We start from the raw sequence: 23,389 nt of genomic DNA on the forward strand, positions 1-23,389 counted from the left end.
TGGAATAATTTAATTTTATGAGGTACATTTGAAGGTAGGAACTTAGCCAGAATTAAAGCACATGAAAGTTTCTATAGTGTTGGAATTTATTATGGCAGGTAATTTGTGTGTGTGTGCATGCATGTACATAAAAATGAAATACTATACATAGATACCCATATATATTATGGGGTTTTGCATTGCAATATGACATCTTGCCATTCTGAGGTCTAATTTAAACTGACAATAGAATGTGAGTGGAAATTTTTAATCTGCTTATTTTCAGATAATATACAGAATTATACTATCATGACTGCATGTGTAGAAAGCTCCATTTTAAGACAGATCAGTGTATAGAGATGATATTAATTCACTGAGTTATCATCAATAAGACAGACTTTTAAGAGGGAAAAATTGTGTTTGATTTCTTCAATTTCCAACATGTCCTTTGCATTTCTAACAAAGGAAATGCTGTTGTGATTTGAAGGCAGGAGAATAGAATCTGTAGTATACTAGATTCAGGATTTCATCATGAAAATTCTATCTTTGAATGATCTATGAGAATAACCTTTGTATTAGTCTCATTTGTGCTAACACATTACTTCTAAGTATATGCCATTCAGCTTATTCATTTGTTATTCAGATGTTGTTTAGTATTAGTGGTTTATGGTAAAAAGTTCCTGGTGAGTAAAAAGGAAGTGTGATGTGTTGTTATTCTACTGTATCCCCATAGGATGCTATTATGTTTAGAGTCTGCTATTGTGACGATAGCAAGGCAGGATGTCACCCATGTAGGTGAAAAGCTGCGATAGGACAATTGTAAACAGCAGCAGTCAGCTGAAAATCTGATCTAGGGAGGTGCCAAGCAGCAATTCCAATGAAGCAGATGTTAGACCATGCCCATGAAAAGGATTAGGCCTTTCTTTTCTGATTTCAAAATACTCAATTATTTACAGTAATTCTCAATTCTAGGAGATTATAAGCCTGTTCTTGTGAAGAATTAAACACCCATAATGGTAGTAAAACTAGAAGCTTGTACAGGTATTTGCAAGAGAAAGCTCTTCAGACTTCAATTTCAGTAACTAGCGTAGCGTGCTCTCATACAGGTAATATTCCTTGCCTTCCATTTCAGTAACTGATTCCCCTGCACAAAGACTGAGCACAAACAAGCAAACAAAAAGTCTTTTAATTTAAAAATTTAAATTAAAATGTGTAACCACCATTTTACTAGATGAACTTTTGTAAAACTCATAGGCTAGAGGGAAGGAATGGAGGCAAATCTGCAGATCAATACTCACCCAAGCAAAGAAGCATTTCAATTTCTCGTGTTAAATAAATACAATCATTCCATGAGGTGTCAGTTGCACAGCAACTGCAGTACAACTCAACAGTACACACTGCAACATTCGGATTTATTCAGGTCAGCAGCACTCACTACATTATTTTAAAGGCTGGTATCACTGCATGAATGTAGCAAAACAGAGATCATTCCTTAGCTATAAGGAGAAGATCATTTACAAATCAGCCAGTTATAATGTAATTATACAGGAAGAGGTGATTAAAAAATGTACTAATGCACTTTAACTTCCTATGGAAAAGATATTATAGGTAGCACTCAATAAATGCCTAATTAATACTATTAATAAACATACACATAAAATGACTTGTTTTTAAACTGCAAGAGTTCACATGTTCATGAGTTCAAAGTTTGCAAACTGAGAGATTTCTCCTGTTCATTTCAGAAGGCCTTAGAATGAAATTTACCCCCCTACACCTTATAAAATCTTACCACCTGCTAGGACCAAACTACTCTGCAGGAGATTCTTTCTATATAAATGCTTTTGAGTGTTCACAGGTACTAACAGGGTTGCAAATATTAAAGCTCCATGCTAAAAATTAAATAAGAGAATTTGATATACCAGAAGGAAGTTGTGGTTCACAGGCTTCCTAACCTGACATTATTTTGCCAGGTGATATAAAGAAGTCTAGGGTTGTCAAATAAATACCTCAGTCAGCTGTCACTACTATGTGAACAGCATGGGTTTCTTGTTCCAGGAAAGCTGACTGACTTAAGAAAAAATCACATGACTTAAAAAATAATGCACTTTGGGTGACAAGCCATGCCATGCTTTCATGAAAAGCTGGCTCAGGTTTAGTAAGATTTATTATTCCTCATGCAATTGCTCTGGTGTAAGTATCTTAATTTCTCCCTAAGCCCCTATTCCACTTTACCAGATGCTCTTACAAGGAAGCCTTGTCCTTCAAGTCACGGTCAGGCCCACTAACATTACTGGAAAGAAAGAACAGAGATTTAGAAGTATGTCTGTTTGGGGCAGTCAATGCGAGTACAGTCTACAGTTGTCTCACTCAAAAAGCTGAATTAGGGGAGAGGGAACATGAAACCCAGTTAAAACACATTAAGAAATCAACATTCAATATTGGACAGCATCAAAATAGTCCTACAAAGAGAAGGAGCTGCTCAACACAACAGAAATGTTAGTGCTAAAACATTATTTCTTTGATAATATCTAAAACACCCAGGTCATAACTATGTGCTGAATAACATCCTGACTCATGCAAGTGTTTGTGCAGGTGCTTAAATTTAAGCATATGAGTAGACCCATTGATTTCAAGCAAAATTATTTCAACAGGCTGATAAAATTTAAAGCCTGGCAGAGTGATTAGATCATCTAGTCTGACTTCAAACACAGCATGTTAATTCTACTATTCCTCTTATCCAAAACTCAAAAGCTTGTCTGCTTACAACAGAACAATATGGATGCATTATGTTCAAAATCAAAGTTTAAGGGGAAGATCATGATGTTCTGCACACATGAGTAGTGACCCACAACAAGTGAGAATTGTTCAAGTTGGCACAAATTCCTTACCTCAAATGGGAATTAGATGTTACAGGCTTTGAACCAACTTACTGCACAAGGGTGAAGGTCAATGTGTGTGTGGAAGGTGGACTGTTTCTCCCAGAAGTCTATGTGCTATCAGAAAAAACCATTAACTTTACTTTGGTTTCTTTCTTACTCTTCTAGTGGACTAGAAGAGTACTGTTGTGTAAGCAAGGATGGATAAAAAAGCTGCTTTAAAATCAATCTTTATGGCAAAGTGCAGTTTTATTTTTTGCCTTTGGTTCTCTCATTTCTCAAAGACCATGTGCAAACTGTGGTACAAAATAAGGAGCTGTTGTTCAGAAGCAGATGAAACACAGATGTGTTAACCAAACGGAGACATACAGCAAAAATTAATTTGTCAAATCTCCTATCATCCGTTGATGGGAGTTCAGACAGTTTAAAAAGACTTACTATTTGAACAACAGACAAGAGAAAAAGTGAGAGACTTCACCTGGGGCCTCCTTTACAAGGATCAGTTATAGTGGATTTGTACTGCATGAACGCATAGCAGCAGAACAGTGTTATTAAAGAATATTTACAACACACCGTCATACTGAAAAACAAAGTGGGAGGATAAGAGTCTTGGAGCACAAGTCCCCCTTGTCAGTAACCATGTAGGTATCTTTATATCTTGGGTTAGCACAGAAAGTCATGTTGGCTGTGAGAAGTATTTTTTACTTTATCTTCTTCCTATTTACACTGAGTTTCAGGGTTGGTAATCTCCTTGTTACTTAGTATAATATTTCCTGGAAAGCAGAGGGGTACCTCAGGGGAAGGAGAAGCCTGTCTCAGCTTACCATAGGAGGGGAAAATGGCAAACACTGACTCTCATGTAGAGGTAGATTCAGTTCTCAGCTCTTCTGTAAACTTACTACAGCAATTTGTTCTCATTTCTACACTGGATATCATCTCTGAAAGGATCCTTCCCAACCACCCATTTAGTAATGGTTGCAGACCCATTTATCACAATGGCTCCCAAAGAGACTGTGTGAACTCAAGCACCTGCACAATGCAAAACACAACCCTGCTGTAACAGTTCTGTAGCGCAGGACCACACATCTCCCAGAGAACGAAAATGCAAAGTGGCCAGTCTGTTGCCAGTATTGCAATGAATTTACACCATGTGGTCGAGATAGCACAAACGTGGTAAGCAGCCGGAGCAGCTATAGCGTGATACGAAGTGTTGTGGGCAGTCTGCTTGAGCAGCGTGGTTCAACCATATGCCCAGTAACTCAGCTGGGGAGACTGAGGGGAGGAGTTTAAAGTCAAGCTAACAGGTGTGGCATTGTCTCACTAACTGATTGATGACAGTTTACGCTATGAAGCTGTAGCTCACTTCGGTTAGAGAGCACAAAAATTAATGTGTACAACATCTCTGTTTAGACAGCTCAGTATTCTTAGAATCTTTTATATTCTAACACACTTTATTTTTCCAGCATGGTACTTTATTGTTATTTTGGATTATTACCGTAGCACGATTATCTTGGGAGGCTGGAGACAAAGATAAATCTTCAAAGATCAGCCTGCTCATTACTAAAGGGAAAACTGAAGTAGCATTCAACCTCAACTGAACTACAAAATATTCTTTGTAATTTCAGAAATGGGAAGAGGAAAGTGAGCGGATCAATGTTGAATTCTTCTAAGCTGCTTGACATTCCTCCCAGTCATGGCTACTCTCTTCTTTCTCTCTCAAAACAAGGAACCTTCATACTGCCTTCATATGATGCTGTGGTTTTATACCACCACACAGCCTTTATTTCCAGCACATCATTCTATTATAGTTCTATTCATTCACATCTATACTATTAGAGTAAGAAGGTAATTGTCTTAAGCAATAATTGAAACCATAAATAAGATAAAAAAGCAGGATAATGTCCTCATACCATTAAGAGACGTGAAACTGGAACTAACAACAGAGAAAGGCCCTGATTCAAACAAGAGTAATAAATCCAGCAGTTATATATAGAGACCTTGACCCCAAGGGGCTCTGTCATACAAAAATATTAAGTGTTCTGACTATAATAAGCAAATCTCCTTACAACTAATGAGCATAGAAGCAATAGCTTCTCATTCATCTTTGGGCTGGGTACTTCATAGAGTACCAAAAGCACAGATAGATCCAAATTCACTCATCCCACAATAAGCTTGGAAGCATGAATCCTGGGACCTTTGCATGCAGTGCATCAGATTTCAGACAGGCTGCTTGATAACACAGCCAAACTGATAAACATTCTGTGTATTGGACTTAGTGGAGATCCTGCCTGACAGTTCTATGAGGTTAGGCGTTTGTGATCTGTGCCTCATTCTAGAGAGCAAATACAAACCTAAAGTGCACCCTACAAGGGAGTAGTGCATTAATTTTTAATATTTTGATGGAAACTGTTAAAAAAATTTTTCATTTTTTTCTAGGGAGAGGAAGGAAACAGGGCTTGGTTTTTTGCTCTTTTCTGAGTCTTTTACTTGACTCCATTGTTTTCACTCCTGGAATTTCAATCCAGATGGACTATGTTAAGCTGCAATGTGGAATGTATTGCTTCAGGCTGATACCAGATACTCAGTATCAGCTAGTGCTGCCTCACTGAGAAAAAACTCTCAGAACCAAGAACCACTATGACGTCAGTGGTGGCAACATGTTCATGAAAATTAACAAAATGGAAAAAACATTTTTCACTATTTATGTGTAATGCAAATTTGGCAGAATAGCATTCTCTCTGATGTAAGTTTTGAGTGAAATCATAATCAGAGATGATTTCTATAAGACAAACTGAAAGCAATCGAACTTACAAGAGAGAGGAGTAAAATACAGAAATCTAGGTACTTTCTGTAAAACAGAACTCAATCTAGTTGGTAATAGACAGTGAATGGCTTTTGTGCTTTGGTTTTCTGAGTTTTTTTTAAACAATCATGAGTATATTGTTACTGCCACAGAAGAGGTCCTTAGCACCTGCTTTGACTGCATGGCACAATTTAACCCTATGTCTTAGTAAAGGAAGATGCCACTACTTTTTAGCATTCACAGTGTGGAATAACTTGTATTTGTCAGTCCACCTCTGTACTTCAAGGTGAAACAAAACCAAGTAAAGGGAGCTGGAAATAAAAATCGGTGTAGTCTTTCCATAACAGTAACAATTTTAATAATTAAAATTTCTTACAAATGTTGATATAAGGAAGAAACTATAAATTTCCAGCTTCTCTATGAATACAAAGGCTCCACCTATGGCGCATAATTGCTGATATAAAGGCAGGACTGATTTCAAGGGTCATACCTAGGGATGCCCTAATTTGTTAACTTATCTTAGCTCTTGCTTTCTTAACTATAACACTTAAGGGTGTACCCTTAACTATGAAAGGGGAGATACACTGTGCATTTGCAGTACTCCTGTGCCCCCTAGAGCATTATATTGAAGAACTTGGGATTGGCTTACATTGCAAAGGATGTAACGTAGCACTGAATTAATGCAATGTAAGGTTCAAAGACTTACATGCAGTATTTTCAGCAAAATTTCCTATTTTGTATGCCTCTATATGTCCTTTAGCTGGCAGCTTTGTGTACGAGCTGTTGGACTATTTATAGCGGTCCTTATAATTGCACTTAGGTATTTATAAAACATCCTGTCTTGTGAGGGCTTCCATGATCTGCTTTCATTCACTTGTGCTGATAATGAAGGCTATATAATATCTGGGACTGTGAGGTAGACCAGCAAACCAGGCAGTTTGTCTGTTAGTTATGGGTTCCATATATTCTAAAAGGCTGAAGTCAAACTGCAACGCAGCCATTTAGGAAACAAATGGCTACAGACTTGCAGTAAGAATAACCTGATATTTTTGTCCCCTAAGAGTCTTATCTCCTGTTACATAAACTCCAGAAGAATATGTTAACAGAAAAAAGACATTTTCAGGGAACCCACAAAACAGCCATCCATAATTGCCATATGCCGAAAATAACTCCATAGTCCAAAAATCTGCACAGTATCAAAGCATTGATGTTGAGATGAGCTCTCTGTAAGTGATCAATTTATAAATGAATACACCTACAGTTAATTAAATGACAGATAAGCATGATATAGTATGTCTAAAAAAAAAAAAAGAGAAACAACAGTTAAAAAGAAGCCATGAAATACAGCCTCTCCTATAATAACAAGAGGGTCTGGGTCCATTTATCCAACATCGATAAAAGCAAAAAACTTCTTGATCTCAACCTAAACCAAAATGGGTAACTGTTCCATTCTTTAATCCTTGAAACTTTTCTAAAAGCTACCCACACTATTTGACATTAAAAATTTAATCTTACATTCACATATCCCTACCACAATTCATTGCTAACTGTACTAATTTTTTGTTGTTCCTTTTCAGTATTTCTCCCAGCATGTCTGAGAAAAATATAGATTCATTTCTTAGTTTTCATTTGAGGCATTAATGGCCACATAGAAAAAAATGTACTCTTTTCAATCCAGTCTTCAGTTTTTTTCTCAACAGAAAAAGAAGGCAATATATTATTGTGCACCAAACAGCAAAGCTTTTGTCATACAGAAGATGCCATCTGATAGGTGTAAGACCACAACATTTAATTCATTACCTCTGCGTTAACTAGCTTATCTTCTTTTGTATGTTGGTATTTCTTCAAATAAGGAAATGACAACAACAAAAAACCAAAACCAAAACAAAACAAAAGAAAAAAACCCACACCACAAAACTTTTTAGACCTTCATTTTCAGGACTTGTATCCAAATTATTTCTCTGTTCTGCTTCATGATGGCTTAAAACTGTCCAACATGAGGATAGATAAACTTTTTCCCACATAAACCGCAATCGGTTTATGGCATTTTTTACTGAGCCATGAAAAAAAAGTATTTGTCTACTCATTTCAGAAAGTACAAAGGTTCCTTTTCTCTTTAGGGAGTGTATCCCAAGTTGTTTGCGGAATACTGTCATTCAGTCATTATCAGCAAATTATGTTCCTGTGTGGAGCATAACTACCAAATAAAAACAAAATAGCTATTCAGTGTAGACTGATGACATTGTACTGTGTGCTATTTCAAATGGCCCAGGTACTATCGGTATTTATTCAATTTTATTCAAGGGTCCTGATAAATATAGAAGAGTGCAGTTGATACTGCGTTATCAGAGAAATGGATGAATTAATAGAAATTGTATTTGTGGACTGGTAGATTGTTATGGAACACATTTCAATCATGTTTTCTTCAGTATCAGAAGGGAGTAATTTTCTAACAAAGTTTGTAAAGAAATTTAGAAATAATTTTAAAGCTGCATATAAAGTTCTGTTACCCTTGATCTCAATTACTTTTAGGGGAAATGAAATGGCATTTATCAAAGGCAACTCATTTGATCAATTGGCGATGCCCTAAAGCACAGTAAGTGCCTTCTCCTTTCTCTGAGCAAGGCTGGGTGTTTATACCCAGTTCTGTGAGCAGCCATCTGTGCCCAGGGGCTGCTTGAGCTTCCAACTCAGTTCTGCCAGGGCAAGTCTCAGTCCCTCTTTGGAATTACCTTCCCTCTAGTGACCTAAACTTAAATGAACTCATTCCTCATGGGTTTATTTCTCATTTTTAAATTCACAGTTTTTACAACCTCTGCTTTTAAAGCCCCTCAGCAGGCCCCTGGGTCACAGCACCCCACAGCCTGTGACATCCTCTTTGGCGCTTCCCAGGACAGCCATGAGGAGCAGCTTGTTGATATGTTGCCCAGCAGGTTGTGCACCATGACAAAATGGACCCACACACCTGCAGCAAACATCTGCTATTTCCCAGGCATTCCTCCTCCCTCTGTACTGATCCACTTACCCACACAGAATGGAGGCTGTGCTGAGCTCAAGCCCCTCAAACAGGAGCCCCCACCTCAGGGCCCCAGTGCGAGGGTTCTGAGGCGGCTGCAATGGGGACCTGGGGACTGCTGGGGCTACTGTGGGTCTGGCCATGGCACTTGGGGCCCCTTCACCTCTCAGGATGCCAATGAGACACTCCAACGAGCTGGGTACATCCATGCCGGGCTGGGTTGTGAGAGCCCATTTAACATGGGAAGTTTGTCCTATGAAAACTTGTTTCCCCGGAGTACTGAGAAACAGGAGAAGCCTGCAAAATCAGCCATGGGTAATTAGCACGAGGGCTTCTTCCCTGCTTCAGGCTACGCTGGCAGCACTGGTGGCTGCATGGTTTTGTAAGCATGTGCCAGTTTATATAATATGAAGAGCTGGTTTAAGGTCAAAGGAAGCAACCTGAGGTACCCTTTGTTGCTGCAGCCCTCATCTTCGGGGATTTGCAGGCTTTCATCAGATTCTGACAAATGTGCCGCCTAGATATGATATTATATTTTAACAATTTTAGCAACAGACACCTGGCTCTGAGCAATTCCTTAAATTCGTTCAAATCTCAGTTGCAGCACTAACTATGGGTCACTTTGTATTTCAGAAAAATACCCTATAATCCCCTTTGTAATCTGAACTGCGCATACTTGCAAGATCTGGATTGCTTACCAAACAATAAAATACCATACTACATCCTATACTGAGGTGTGACAATTGCTTGTGTCCTGTCAGTCTTCCCAATTTAAAGTACTGCTAGACTTTTAGCACGGTATATTCTATACATGGGATGGGAATTTAAGAAATTCAGAAAACTGTGTTTTGCACCTTACCCTCAAAATCCCATAGACTGCATGCCTTTGTTCTTAAATACCTAAATATCTTTAAATATGTGACCAAGCTAAATGGAATTAGGCATTGAGCCTCAGCTGAATTTCAGTAATGTATGACCCTGGAAAATTCCATCAAAATCTGTTCCTTTCTTGACTTCGGTGTTTCTCCTTCATTTGCCCTACATCTGGGAACATGGGGATAAGAATGCTTTTGTTTCCCATTTTGCTCTCTCTGTTTAGACTAATAGTCCCACCTCAAAGGGTCTATCACATTCTGACTATACAATGTCTGCCCCATGCTGCAAAAATGCTAAATAAGAAAATTAAAATTATCTCCAATAGTAATAAGGTATTCATTGCTCTACTGTCCAAACACTAAAGGTAGTAATGTTGCCCCTTAAAGAAGTACAGCTAATCCCCCAAAGTGGGATTGTTCACATATTTTTCATGATCTGTGGAATAGTCTGGTCTTAAAGGCACTACGAATGCCACAGTATTTTAAATTGTCTTGCTCCCGAGGTTTTAGGATTTTTAGGTTTAAACTCCTATATTTAAACACAGCAAAATGTGAAGTCAGAAACAAACTTGAAGTAATCAGTAGGGATGTGTTTAACTTTCCATTTGTGCTGCCCCTACTGTCATTTAAGGCTTATCTGCATTTGGTGTTAGTCAGCTAAAAAAAAAACCAAAAAAACCCCCAAACCAAAAAAACACTAACAAACACCCAGAAGTTCTGGAGCACATAGTACCATGTTCCAGTCAAATGCTTTAGCAAAGGCTGCTGTTATGAAAAGGATTTTCTAATAGGGTGAATAATGATCTTTAGATTCTAACCTCCTGGCACGGCAGTGAGATTTATCAGGAGGGGCATGTGACTAGTTAAGACACACAGCCCCAGCTTGAAGGAAACAGCTGCTCATTTCATGCTTTAGCACTTGGCAGCTGGACAAGGAAGGGTGATGTTTGCGTTGAATACCTCTGCAGAACCAGGCACAGTAAGTGATTTTCCCTGTTTTTGATTTTTTTTTTTCCTAAACTGCCACTGCTTTCCTATCTTCATCCTAGACCTTTCGTAAAAACACTTAAGGTTGAGGCATATTTTTGAAACTTCATTGATGAGCAGTCATTCATGATCAGTATGCCTATATTTTTCTGATCTGTGATTAACAACAGCACTGTTTTTGCTCTTGCAGGAACCAGGCAGGTACAGTGTTTTGTCTTTATACTAGCCAGGTAGGGAAAATGGTGCTTATTTACTCAGATGACAGAGTGAGGAGGCTGTTTATGATGACTGTATTTTCCTTTCTTGGTAGGTAGTGATACAACCAGTACTGAGCAATTTCAGTGTTTGGCTTAAAAGAATGCATGTAAGGAATTGACAGAGGTACTTCCTCAAAATAGTGTGATCAATCTGAAAAAGTTGGTTGTGACTGGTTATTTTTTGAGGTTGAATGCAGAGATTTTTTTTGGAAAGAAAAACGTAGAAGTGGAGAAATACAGGAAGACAGTGAGGATGCACTTATTAAGATATTATTGAGTCATTCTGGATGGTAATGCGTAATTAGATTGTGAAGATTGAAAAAAATCCTCCCTAAAAACAGGGATGGAGTCTCCTATATATCTCCAAGTTCTTAATTAAATTTATTTTTGGACACTTGCATTTTCTGTGGTTTTGTTTCATGAATGATTGATTTCCCTGTCTGATAATTTTTGACTGTTACAGTCTGAAGTTTTCTTTTAAAATTGGAGTATGGGATACATCAAAAGGAACTTTTGATCAATTATTTACATAGAGATGAATTACGGTTTTTTGGATGAAGACTTATGAAGAATGCAAACAAATGAAGGAGTGATGGATCTTGATATGTGATGAGACTGAGGGATGCCAGGTGCTTTGGGGAAGGTTAAAGCAGGACAGAGGTAGAGAGCAGCGGGGTCCTGTTGAGGAAGGTCCAAGCACAAACACCGACAGGTTGCATGCGGTCCCTCCTTTAAAGATGGGGAGAATAAACTTTATTCAAAGACTTCTCACATAAGAAAGGGAAACTTTATTTCTCTCTGAAAACTTCAATTTTTCTTTTAAACTGTAGTTTATGGCTTTGTCAGTTAATTAGAAATTTTATAGGAAAATGTCAACAGTTTCAATTATCACAAAATTAGAAGTCTACCTGACTTCCTGCCTGTTTGTGTCTCCAAGGGTAGACTACCTTCGAACCAAGAACTGAAGTACTATCAGTTATGGTTACACTGCAGCCCTCCCACACAGATACCATGCAACATCATGAATGGAGCAGGCCACTGCGTCCTGAGGTGCTTGGCTTTGTGCTCAGGAGCTCCTAGTCCCCTGGGAACCTCAGCTGCAGTGGGGTCCCTCCGGCCTGTCAGCATCTCCATTCCTTGTGGGGCAGAGAGAATAACTGGTCCACCGTTGCTTTTTATTCTGATCCCAGAGTAAGTTTGGTTTTTTTCAGAATAGTAGGCATTTGGCATTTTGAATAAGACTATGCCACAGTGTGCTTGTTTCCAGACATTGTACTTTGTATTTGTAATGAGTGTTCTCAGTTAGACAAACAGTCCAGTCAGATGAAAAGAACTGTTGAAGGAACGTGCTTTGAAACTAAGATAAACCACAAATCCACCAGAAAAGAGATGTGAGCTCAATCTATTCCTGCTGTAACTTCTTCTTCCCTGTCTCTGGCACAACTGCTGTGCCAGTGTTGGTGCAAAAGGTTGATGTAAAGCCATATGGTTCTGCATCACCTGGATTATGAGCTAGCTCATATGTACCTCTTGTGCAGCTGATTTTGTTCTCAGGCAGCTGTGGGAATCAAGTGTGGTATATAAGGGGCAAAGTGGTGATTACATAGTAAATATTAGATAACTGCAGTGCTAAGCTTGTCTTCAGGTAATAATGTCTGAAAACACATTGTTGCAGTGGTAACTGAATTGTCCCAAAGAAATGTGGTGGGAAAGCTTAGTTTTGTGCCTCTATACTGTTGATTATTAAGGTTGTTTACAGTCAAGGAGAAAAACTCATCACTTGGATCTGCAAAGTGTAAGATAAACAACTCTGTTTTATTTACGGCTTCCAGCTGTCATTACTGTACCTAATTTTGAATGAAATTCAAGGCTCACGACTAGACTTTTAAATCCTCTGTCCATAAAATAAAGAAAACTTGATCAACATTATAAGATTTTCAAGGGTGCAATTGTTTCAATCCTTATCACCAACCCGTTTTGGTAGGAATACTCTGTTAAACACACAGTATACTTTGAGAAATTAGTGCATTACAGTCTTCAGGCTCTCCTCACTTTTTGGATTTTCTCATTAATTCCAACTGCAACATCTATTACTGCAGTACCAGTCTTGGAACACTACTGGGGCACACATTGATTTTGTATTTGATCAGAAGACACAGCCTCTGTACCAACACTCTTTTATACTATTTTACAACATCCTTATCTCATAAAAACACATGCTCAGCTTTTTGAATACACACCCCCATTATGTTCATGTAAGTTGAGACAGGTCTGCATAGGCATGAAGCACAATAATTAAATTTTAGCATGCTTTATTCAGGGAAGTGCTCTGCCCTTGGCTTTCCCATTGATGAGTCTCTAGAAAGCCCAGTATGTAACAGAAAGTGTTCATCCTGGAATTTTTTTTATTACATGATAGAGGGGATTGAGTAACAGTGTGGGCATTGCTGTCCCTCTGCAAAAGCTCAATATATATCCATATCACTGACAGCATTGTAAGGTTCCTGTTAAATCTTTTTCCTTTACTTTGAGGAAAGGATCAGGGCAGCCCTACAGTTCTCTGAATGGGTATATTTCTGCTCTATATCAAAACATCTAGCTGAAAAGTAGCTGCAGTTTTGCTAACCCGTCTCTCTGGTTGAAAATGCCATTATACAGAGGAGCCACTCCCAGGATGTTCCTGAATAAAGAGAGGAAACTACTTTTAAAATACTGTAAGGGTACTTCTGTGGTTTTCTTTTTTTCCTAAGCTGTCCAGGCCTGGCTACAGTACATTTGTACAGGTACTCTAAACAAGTTGCACTGAATGTTTTCTGTTAACACATTTATGGTATATTCACTTTTCACTGCTCAATTTGACAAAAGTGTTTTCATGTTGACCGATTGTTATAAGTCAGGAATAGCAATGTTTTATACCTGAGTGTTTGAACAAAAAGTCTGAAATAAATTCTCAGGTCTTCTGGGTTTTACTCTTCATTGATTTTATCTGTGTTTTTTTATTCAATGTGAATAGCCAGTGCAGTAGTACTTTTTCATTAATATGTTTGCTTATAAGTATAACATACCTAAAAACCACCTGACCACGAGATTAGAGATATTGCAACAAGGGATAACTTCTCTCTCGTAATGAAGGTAAACAAATATCAGCTACAAGACTGGCAATATCAACAATACAGATTTTGTGAGGCTGGTTCAAATACAAAGACTAATCCAGCAAACACATAGCTATTCACTGAGCTGAATTCATGAGAGGCCCCATCAGAAAGTTCAGCTAACCTCTGAGTGTGTACGAGGTCAGGATCAAAGTGTAGGAGTGTGGAAATACCCACAGGAGCGATGTTTACAGCTCAGCAGAAAACACAATTACCCCTGAGAACTACTCTGGTTGTTTTGGTGGCCATCTGCTATCTCACTTCTCTGAATAACTTCTCCCCTTGACCACATTCAAATAGGTGAAGTGGTTTGACTCTCTCTACAGAGTACTCCCCCACCTGTGACTTATGCATATGTTCTTTACTAATGATTTGGAGTTTCTCAGGCTAGGGGAGAAGGCTTCAGCACCTCAAGAACCTGCCAGGCATAATCATACATGGAAAATTAGTGAAACCTGTGCTATTCTTGTTCAGATACTCTGTATATTTAGTTCCCACAAACAGAAAATAACTGTATCATCTTAAATTAACACAAATTTAATATTAGTGATTCAGCAGTATGTCTGTTTTGGACTATGACAAAAGTCATACCAAGCTTAATGTAAAGTAGCTTATATATATAGACATATATATATAAAGTGTTAAATATACCAACATATTTCCATATACAACTCCTTCCACTGCTGTTAAAACTGCCTCTCTTTTCACCCCCTTCTATGGAAACCTATTGCAATCAAAGCAGCAGTGGGCTTGTGTGAGAGAGACCAGAGTGCAGCAAGTGTGTGCAGGAGCAGGATATCCGAGATGAACAAGGATTTTCCATCATTTTTGAAGCGTATTTTTCTCCCCGTGCCTGAAACAGGTTGATGGTTTTCTGTGTAGAAATCAGTCTTAGAGGCTAGAATTTAAGTAAGTCATACACAATATCGTCAAATAGACTGAAGATGACTTATATAGGGTGTATCTGCATGCTTGCTAAATGTGTTGATAAAGCTGCCTTTGACACATGACCATGCATATATTCTTTGTTGTGATGCTATATTCTTGTTCATGTTCTTTAAAAAGATGTAACATTTCTCCAGCTTAAACTCTGGTCTCACTAAATTGAATTTCCTTAATCTGAAATAGCATTATTACAGGTAGACTTCCATTCATAACCTGTATTTCACTTAGGGTCACTCAATCTTGGTGCTGGTTATTGTAGCATGAGTCGGTAAGTTCTGTTTGTTCTGCAGTGACCCAGTATTTGAACCCAGATCTGGTTCGGAAATTTCTGGTGTTGCTAGTGGGAAGTAAAAAAATCAGTTTATGCAAATACACTATTGATTACCAGTGGAGAAAATTACATCAGAAAATCCTTGCTGAATTAGGGCTGGAGTCAACTTACTGTCTGGATATATAGTGACTTTTGTCATCCAAATCAGAATAGCCATTACATTCCAGCCTTATCACACTGTTCATAAAATAGCTTCCTTAAAAGACTAAAAATAATCTCCTCTGCCAAAGACGTCTTGCCTACTTTAGCTTGCTTACTCATGTTCTGCTTTACCAAATTCATGAACACATACTTCCTGGAACAGCTGCCACCCTTCCTAAAACTCTTGATTTCCAGGCCCTTCCCTTATGACTGTCCATGTATTTTTATCTTAAGTAGGCCCTGTGGCAGGAACTAGAATTCACTTTTTTTCCCCCCCTCTTCTTGAGTGAGTGCTCGTCCCCTTAAATTATAGTCATGCTTTTGCTTGCTTTCTCCATGCAGATCAAAGAAACTTCACTATTTCATGTAACATTGGTGTTCTGAGGATGGTAATTCTGTTCTGTAGTTTCAACCAAGATAATGGAAGATTTTAAATCCTTCCATTAATTAGAAGAGTTGATTCTGTATCTCTCATATCTTTAAGGAGTGTTCAGAGGTCTTGGGAAAAGAGCTTGGGCATCACAGCTGCACCTATCTAGTACAGGCTTGACATGCTGGATGTGACTAAAGGATGCTTAACACAGAGAGAGGAGTTTCGTGTGTACAGATCACAAAAGAATTTAGGACTGACCTAAACGGAGAGCTTCTTGATATTGCTGACTTGGACTTTAACATTGAAAATGCAGGAAGAGGTTACAAGTTCTAGGCAGTCACCTTCTAAGGTGACAAGGTGAGAAGTGAAAGGTCAGGCTGAGAATCATACCAATGGAGTCAGGCCCTAGAACTATAAGGGAGCCAGGATTGCAGAACTAAAATAAGAGAGGTGGTTTTCAGATTAATGTATCTTAAGGAAAAGCTCTTTTGCAATTTACTTCCTGTCTGTGTTTCAAAACTTGCTCTTTTCGGAATTCTTGCACTGATTTAACTGTATTGAATAAGAAATTGGGGTAAACTTTGACCTAGGCATGGTTATCTGGTATATTAGTGCTTATAGAAATATAATTTGCTCCTGTAAGTAAGCTTGAAAAGGATGGAGCTGCTTTGAAAACTTGACTGTAGTCAGTCTTTCAATGCTAAATACTGGGGCAGGGAAAACAAGTTCCTAAGCCTCTGTGTCAGCTTTTAAATCAAGATCTTCCCGATGCCTTCCACCCTTTAATTACCTCTTCTTACTTGACCACATTTTTCACTTCATACTAGCTTTACTACATAGCCACATTGTTAATTTTTTAACAATTATTGGAGTTTAGCAGATCCTTCAAGAAATTCTGATGAGCTCCTTAAATCTGATAAATATATGCTAAGGAGTAAATAGTTATGGGTTTCCTCTATAAATACAAAACAAACAGGTTTGGGTGAATTTAATAAGTGTCTTTCAAGTTGCTTGGGGTGGCCTGAACTGGCCACTGCAAAGGCATTATACTACCCATTGACTGAAAGGGTTTTATCTACACAACAAGAAGTACACTTGGTGGAGTACGTGATTCTCAGCTGTTGCAGCCACAGCAGCTGCCCTTGTTGCTTTTCAAATAATGCTGAATCTTTGGCATACGTGAGCTTTAGAGGATTAGTGTTGTATCTTAAGACATGAGCATTGCAAACTTAACCTATGGGTTTTGGTAAGGTTTGTTTTTCTGAAGTCCTATTGTAGCAGTGTGTTCTGTGGTTGTGGAAGTGGAATATTTGTGTAGCTGCAAGCCTGTGTTAAATATTCTTTCATACAATAAATATATAACTACCAAAACAATATTAGCAAAATAAAGATCAAAGTTACTTGTTTGATGTATTACTTATTAAAGCAGGAACTGTAAGATGCTTTTCCTCTTTTTTCTTTGAAAATTTTTTTACACTGCTCCTTCCCCTTTTTCAAGTTGTCATGCTGTTCTGTATATTTTTATATATAGCACCTTCTTATGTTACTCTCCTTTTAAAGAAGGCATTTAACTTGTTGGCTGCAAACTGTCTTATTGTTAGGAAGGTATGTGGTTATTAATAAAAGCCAGTCTGTTCCAAAAGCTTGGATATAGGAATATAGGAATTGTGGTGACACTGTTCTCATATCCTGTACTCTGTAGACTTTTTATACCATAAACAGTTTTAGAGGTTTGCTGTGTCTTCTTATGGTTGTACTAACCAGTGTGTGTTTCTTAGTAGATTGCTTAGTAAGCAAAGAAGATTTAGTCAGCTCACTGGTGGTTGCTTTGTTACCTCTGAAAAAAAGTACAAAATCCAGTCAAACACATTAAAACCAACAAATAATCTCTTTCCTGTCCTTCTGTGTTGGAGGCTTAGCATTTCAAAAAACTCTGAACTGGCCTAAGAAACACTGTATCACTGTGTTTAAACTACTCTCTTTGCATCGTTAAGAAATCTGACACTGCCGTTGTTTCACCCATCTTCCCAAGGGAAACTCATAAAAAATAACTACAGGTAAGAAACTGTTTATGTATTTTGATGTCCAGCATCTGCTGACAGAATTTTATAAAGAAAGATACTGGCTCTGTCCTGATCTCCAGGCTGTGTTTTCAGTCCACCAGCCTTTTGGCCCACCAGCTTGCCCGTGAGTCGTGAGTCGTTGGTGACTTCTGCAGCTGCAAAACCATAGCATCACACAAGCCAGGCATCCCTGATTCATGTGAGTGTGCAGAAGACAGCAATTAGCGTGAGCTCCTAGGATCACACAGCAAGTCTGTCTACTGTCATGCGTGTCTGTCAATGTTTTCTAGTGTATTATTTCAATTTGCAATCTCTCTTCAAAGAGTGACTGCTCTCAAATGAGTGGGTAGCTGCCACTAGGGATTGAGAAGGGCTACTGGCCATTAGCAACTGGTCCAGCCTCCCTCCTTGTCTGGGACCTATTAACAGGTCTGCAGGGAAATAGCAGTTACATGTGAAATATTTTCTATGTTCATCAAAGGGGAAACAAAGACTTATCTGATTAGAAATGCACCATAACAGCCAAATGGGAAAAAGGAGCCAACGCTCTGTCCTGCCCCTCTGTCCTTTTAACTCTGTCTTGCTCCATCTCAGACATCCAGCTTCCCATTACTTAAGTCTCTGAAAACCTCTTCCTGCCTTTATTGTTTTGCCAGTTGCTGCCTTCAATTTACTGCACTGATAAGTACTTCCCAGGCTGTAAATGTGTGGTCGAGATATTTCTGAGGCCAACCTATGTTTTGATTGTAGTCACAGGAGGAAAAGTCAGCTGAAAAACTGCTTTCACTACACAGAGAGGCCTCTCCTCACATGGGATAGGTATAGGTTGTGAATTCACGGGGAGAGATATGACGTAATATACGGGCTAACAGTGCCAAAGAAGAAAAAATAAACAGGCACTGAACCTCCCCTTTTCAAAATGTAATAGCCCTCCTTTTGGTAGATGTAAAGTAACTGCAGTTGTTCAGTTTGGGGAAAGTCAGAAATCAGAGTGAGAAATCAGATATGGTCATCAATGCTGGAAATAGCAGGTAAGTAGGAGGTATTGAATTCTCCCTACTGGTTTCTGTGACTGCAGATAATGATTTTGTCTTACCTTGATACAACACAGATGCAGAGATGGCCAATGAAAGAGTGTATTTTAACATATTGCTTTTTCAGACACTTAGCTATAATCTCTACTGTTTGGGTGACCAGCACAAACTCATAGAGCTTAATGGGGTTGAGAAGCTCCATGGGTGCCTGCGTTCCTGTGGCATAATTACAAAAGGTGGCACAGATGTTTGCAGTGTGGCTGCCTGCCGGTGGGGAATAACTGGAAATTACAGAATGAGTGAAAAAGCTGCTTCTGAGGGAAAATCAATTTGGAAGCTATGGGTTTGTCAGACTGATAACTTGATATCCAACTTACTGAATTTGGATATCTGGGTTACATGCTCTTACGTTTCTTCTTTGTCTTAAAATTGATCAAAAAGTGGTGTGAAACTGAAAACAGTGCTGACTTTTAAAATTGTCATAACTCTTGTAATATTCAACAGTTTCAAAAAGTCAGTAACCAGGGACTATGCTAGTACAGAAAAATTTCAGCTTAGTTACAAATAAGACAAAATGAACTTTATGTGGGAAAAGGTAGATCTCCAAAACGAACATATCAGGAGCTCTAGGTGAATAGGGCCTGGGATTTTTTAGTAATCTAATTAATAAGTAAATGTGATTTTTCTAGCTTGTCTTTAAGGGAATATAGCTGACTAATGTAAATAATAATAAAATATTAAAATATTTCATAACAGATATTAATAGCATAAAATAACATAACAGGTAATAAATATGTGGGGGGGTTGTCTTTCATAAGTAAAGGGTTTATTATTTCCCCATATGTTTTTTAAAATAACTAAAACCCCCATTTTTTCTTGGGATGGTCCAGCCTCACTAAAGGCATGTGTCAGTGTAACCAGTCAAGAATACATGCTGATAAACTGGTTTTTTCCACTGACTTGACTAGATTAATGAAGCAAACTTACTCTTGCAAGATGCTATATACAAGTCTATGAATAGAATAAATATGAATTATGTTTTGCCAAGAGTTTCTCTGAAGGCTTACAGGTCTTACATTGAGTTAGACCATGTGAACTCTAACTGCTGTTGCTGTCCTCTCCCAATGGGTTGCACTTTGGTGCTGGAGGTCTCTAATATGTTTGAAGGGCAAAGATTCTCAGAAGAGCTGCATCCGCTGGTGTCATGCACGTTAATCAAATGTGATATATTTGTAATTTTATTTTTGCTTTACTGGGAATAGCAAAACAACTTTTGTGACAAATCTACTAAGAATTATTGCTGTCAGTTTTCCTTCTTTTGAAAACAAACTAAAGTCTTCCTTAGCTCTCCCTTTTAACCTGATGCATTCTGGGCAATTGTACTACCTTGACCCATAGAAAGTGGAAGTAAAATGTCAACAGCATAGTACATGGAATAACTCAAGGATGTGTGTTCAGATTTTACTGCCATTATTAACTGGAGTTACAGAGGCAAATGCCAACAAAGTAAATACAGGAAAAAATATAGAAGTGGATGGCACAAAGCTAAAATATGGTAGACAATCAGTTGCAAAAAATGTTAGAATTGCAATTGAGAATGAAACCTTTGTTATCAAGCTATTAAACCAGTTATCAAGCTATCTATTATTTTAGGGGGTGGTTATAAGTGAGGAAACCTGGGGGATTTTTTTTCCTGTATCTCTGAAATCATCCTGGTTATGTTTCACAGAAAGAATGCTGAACAAAATGCTATCTAAGCAGCCCAAGCCTTAATCAAGTGACTTGATGATTACTGAAAGTATTTGGTCATGTGACTGTCCATTGGCATTCCTCATGATTTTTGTAAGCTTCTCTTTATGTTAGGTCAGCATGTATTGTACCCCACATGCTAATCAATGAACTTATACAAGACATTATATGGCTCTGAGCTAACAGCTTGGTCCATATGAGTGGATCCATATAATCACTTGGTTTCTTACTCACAACCCTATTCATTTAACATCTATTCCCACAGAACAATAGATGTTTAGGGCCTGAAATAGTTTAAAATACCTTTCCATGTTGATTGGGTGACCCATCATGACCTGAAAGTAAATATTTAGCTCAGTGGAGCCGTCCTTCAAAATTAAGCATAGTAAAATACATTTTGAAAATGTGTAACTTGAATACTTTTGTGCTAAGGCACAAATACTCACCCCTTAGAGGCTATATTGGATGTAAATAGCAAGGTTTTGGCAGCAGGGGGGCTGCAGGCATGGCCTCTGAAGGAGGAGGCCAGGTGCTGCCCTGTGTCGGACACGGCCACTTCCAACTGTCTTTGCAAGGGACCCAGCATGGCTGAGCCCATCAGCTGAGTCGGTGGCACCTCTGTAAAAATATATTGAAGAAAAGGCAGAAAATTCTGAGGGGAAGGAACACAGAGAGAGCAAGGGAATGGAGAGAAAGAGGAAAGAACACAGGGAATAACAAGGTTAGAGGACAGGGAGGTGCTCTGTGGCAGAGCAGGTACTTCCCTGAAGAGACCATGGCCAGAGCAGGTACAGCTCTGAAGGGACTGTGGCCCACAAAGGACCCATGCTGGAGCATAGGACAAGAGTGAGAAGGAAGGAGCAGCAGAGAGAAACTGCTGACTATTGACCCTAACCTCCTGCACTGCTTATTGTCTCGCTGAAGGGACTCTGTAACCTGCAGCAGGTGTCTGGAGTGAAGTTTAGCCTGTACTGTTTCCCAGTACAAAAATCAGTAATTAAATATTTATGTTAATAGTCAAGGAATTAAGTTTTACAGTGATTACACTGGCTTTTGGTAGACAAATGAAATGGAACAAGTAAAACTTTACCTGTGGAGTCTATAGAGCTATAGAATCACTGATTTCCCCTGTGCAGTGTCTGTTGTTAGTAAGATGACTGGCTTTAGTCATCCACCAGCAATGTATGCTTAACCATCCCCCTGTCCTGTCCTTTTTGCAGGCGTCCCACTCTGTTCAGTGTCTTCTGAAGTTCTCCTTTGATCCTGAAAAAGAGTGAATCTAAGCAATAGGGTGCAGACACGTGCTGTGGTTTATTGTATAACTACTATCTGAAAGTGTGTAGAGAAGGTGAATGAATATTGGGAAGTCACATCAGATGAGCCCAATACTCTCATGAGTAATTTTTATTCCTCCCCTGCCCCCTCACCTCCCTTACTTCATGGAGCAGTGCCACAATCTCTCCCTTGTTCTGTGTCCTTGCTCCACATGACAAACATCATTGGAAGCCAGATGTGCTATCCTGCAGCCAGCTGCATGTGATGTTGAGGTCATGGACTGGGACAGAAGTGGTGGCATTAGGCTGCCTTATAGCCCAGTATCACTGCCCTTTCCTACCTAGCACAGCTTCATCATGTGTCAGACACTGGAGAAACCTGATCATATATGTCACTTGCTCAGAGTTTTCCAGAAACAGATTGTTTGTACGTTAATAAATAAACTGGTACTGACCAGCTACAGGAAATACGTGGTTCCTGGGAGAGAATAAACTTCAGGAACCATGCAGTAGGTAATTTAAGACCTGTGTTGACTTGGGCCCAAACACATATCTTGATTGCACTTGTGTAGGCAGAGATGCACCACTTACGTGTTCCAGCTGGGATTCTTATTATGGTAATTACTAACTAAAATGTGTGGAGACTAATCATAAGAAAGGGTCTTACTGCAAGAGCCTCCACTATATCTACAAGGTAGCAGGTGAACTCTGTCCTGAAAAGCTTGCCCTGGACATAAGTTTATGACAGAAAAAGTTATAGCAAGGGAAATTACCCTTAAATCTTCTCATGAGACTCTTGATTTCTTCTCAGCTTCTTTTTCTGCATACTGCTACTGATTTGATTTCCGTGTTCAGCTGCTCACATTTAGCACTCCTCCAGCAGCCAAGTGGAAGCTGTTTAATGTAAGCATTCAATGGAGTGTTGTGTAGGCTCCAAGGAGGGGGAGATGAGGGGAGGTCTGACTTAAAGCCCCAAGAATGTCCTAATCTTGTAAAGAATATGAGTCTCGTGTGTGCAAGCCTCTGGAAAGTTTGTGGATGAACTGAGACTCATAGAGGTGCCTCTGTGTCAAAGTTGGACTGTTTGCGTGTGGCTCTATTTATTGTCCCTAAGTAGAAGGAAAATAGCTCACTTTTAATTAATGGGGGAAATGCTACATGTACATTTACTTTGGCCTTGCTAAAAAGCTGTTTAAATTTCATTTTACTAAATAAATATTACTCTGTATGTCAAATTTAAGCCTATTTAAAACCAAATTATTGGGTTAGCTTGAATCTGTAACCAATATAACTTGCTTGAAATCCATGTAAGAGTGCCCACACAGGGATCTGTACTGGCTTGACATTTTAATATTAGTTAAACTGCTGTAGCTTGTAGGTGTGGACGTCCCCTTAGTAGTCTCCAGCAGTAATAGTGATGTCTTTTGGTTTTACTAAGGACAAAAGACAACATTTAAAACTTGGCTTCATGCTGACACCCTGTTCATACCATTTGGTACTTTTGCAGTGGTTAGGGTGCTGCACTCTCACCACT

At 38.7% G+C, this 23,389-nt stretch overlaps 1 protein-coding gene across 3 annotated transcripts in view; it reads left to right on the forward strand.

The window, feature by feature from the left end:
• The window catches only part of RASGRP3 (RAS guanyl releasing protein 3), a 59,190-nt gene that overhangs the window by 575 nt on the left and 35,226 nt on the right, over nt 1–23,389 (forward strand). The window contains exon 1 of one of the 3 annotated variants that reach the window (XM_017806849.1): nt 10,417–10,528. The exons of 1 other annotated variant lie outside the window; for it this stretch is intronic. The gene's annotated coding sequence lies outside the window, so the exon portion shown is untranslated. Of the gene's footprint in view, nt 1–10,416; nt 10,529–23,389 lie in introns of those variants that run through there. One more of the 3 variants, XM_017806847.1, reaches the window with a different exon arrangement.

Source organism: Lepidothrix coronata, unplaced genomic scaffold (assembly GCF_001604755.1).
Source record: "Lepidothrix coronata isolate B3197 unplaced genomic scaffold, Lepidothrix_coronata-1.0 Scaffold16, whole genome shotgun sequence".
NCBI lineage: Eukaryota > Metazoa > Chordata > Aves > Passeriformes > Pipridae > Lepidothrix > Lepidothrix coronata.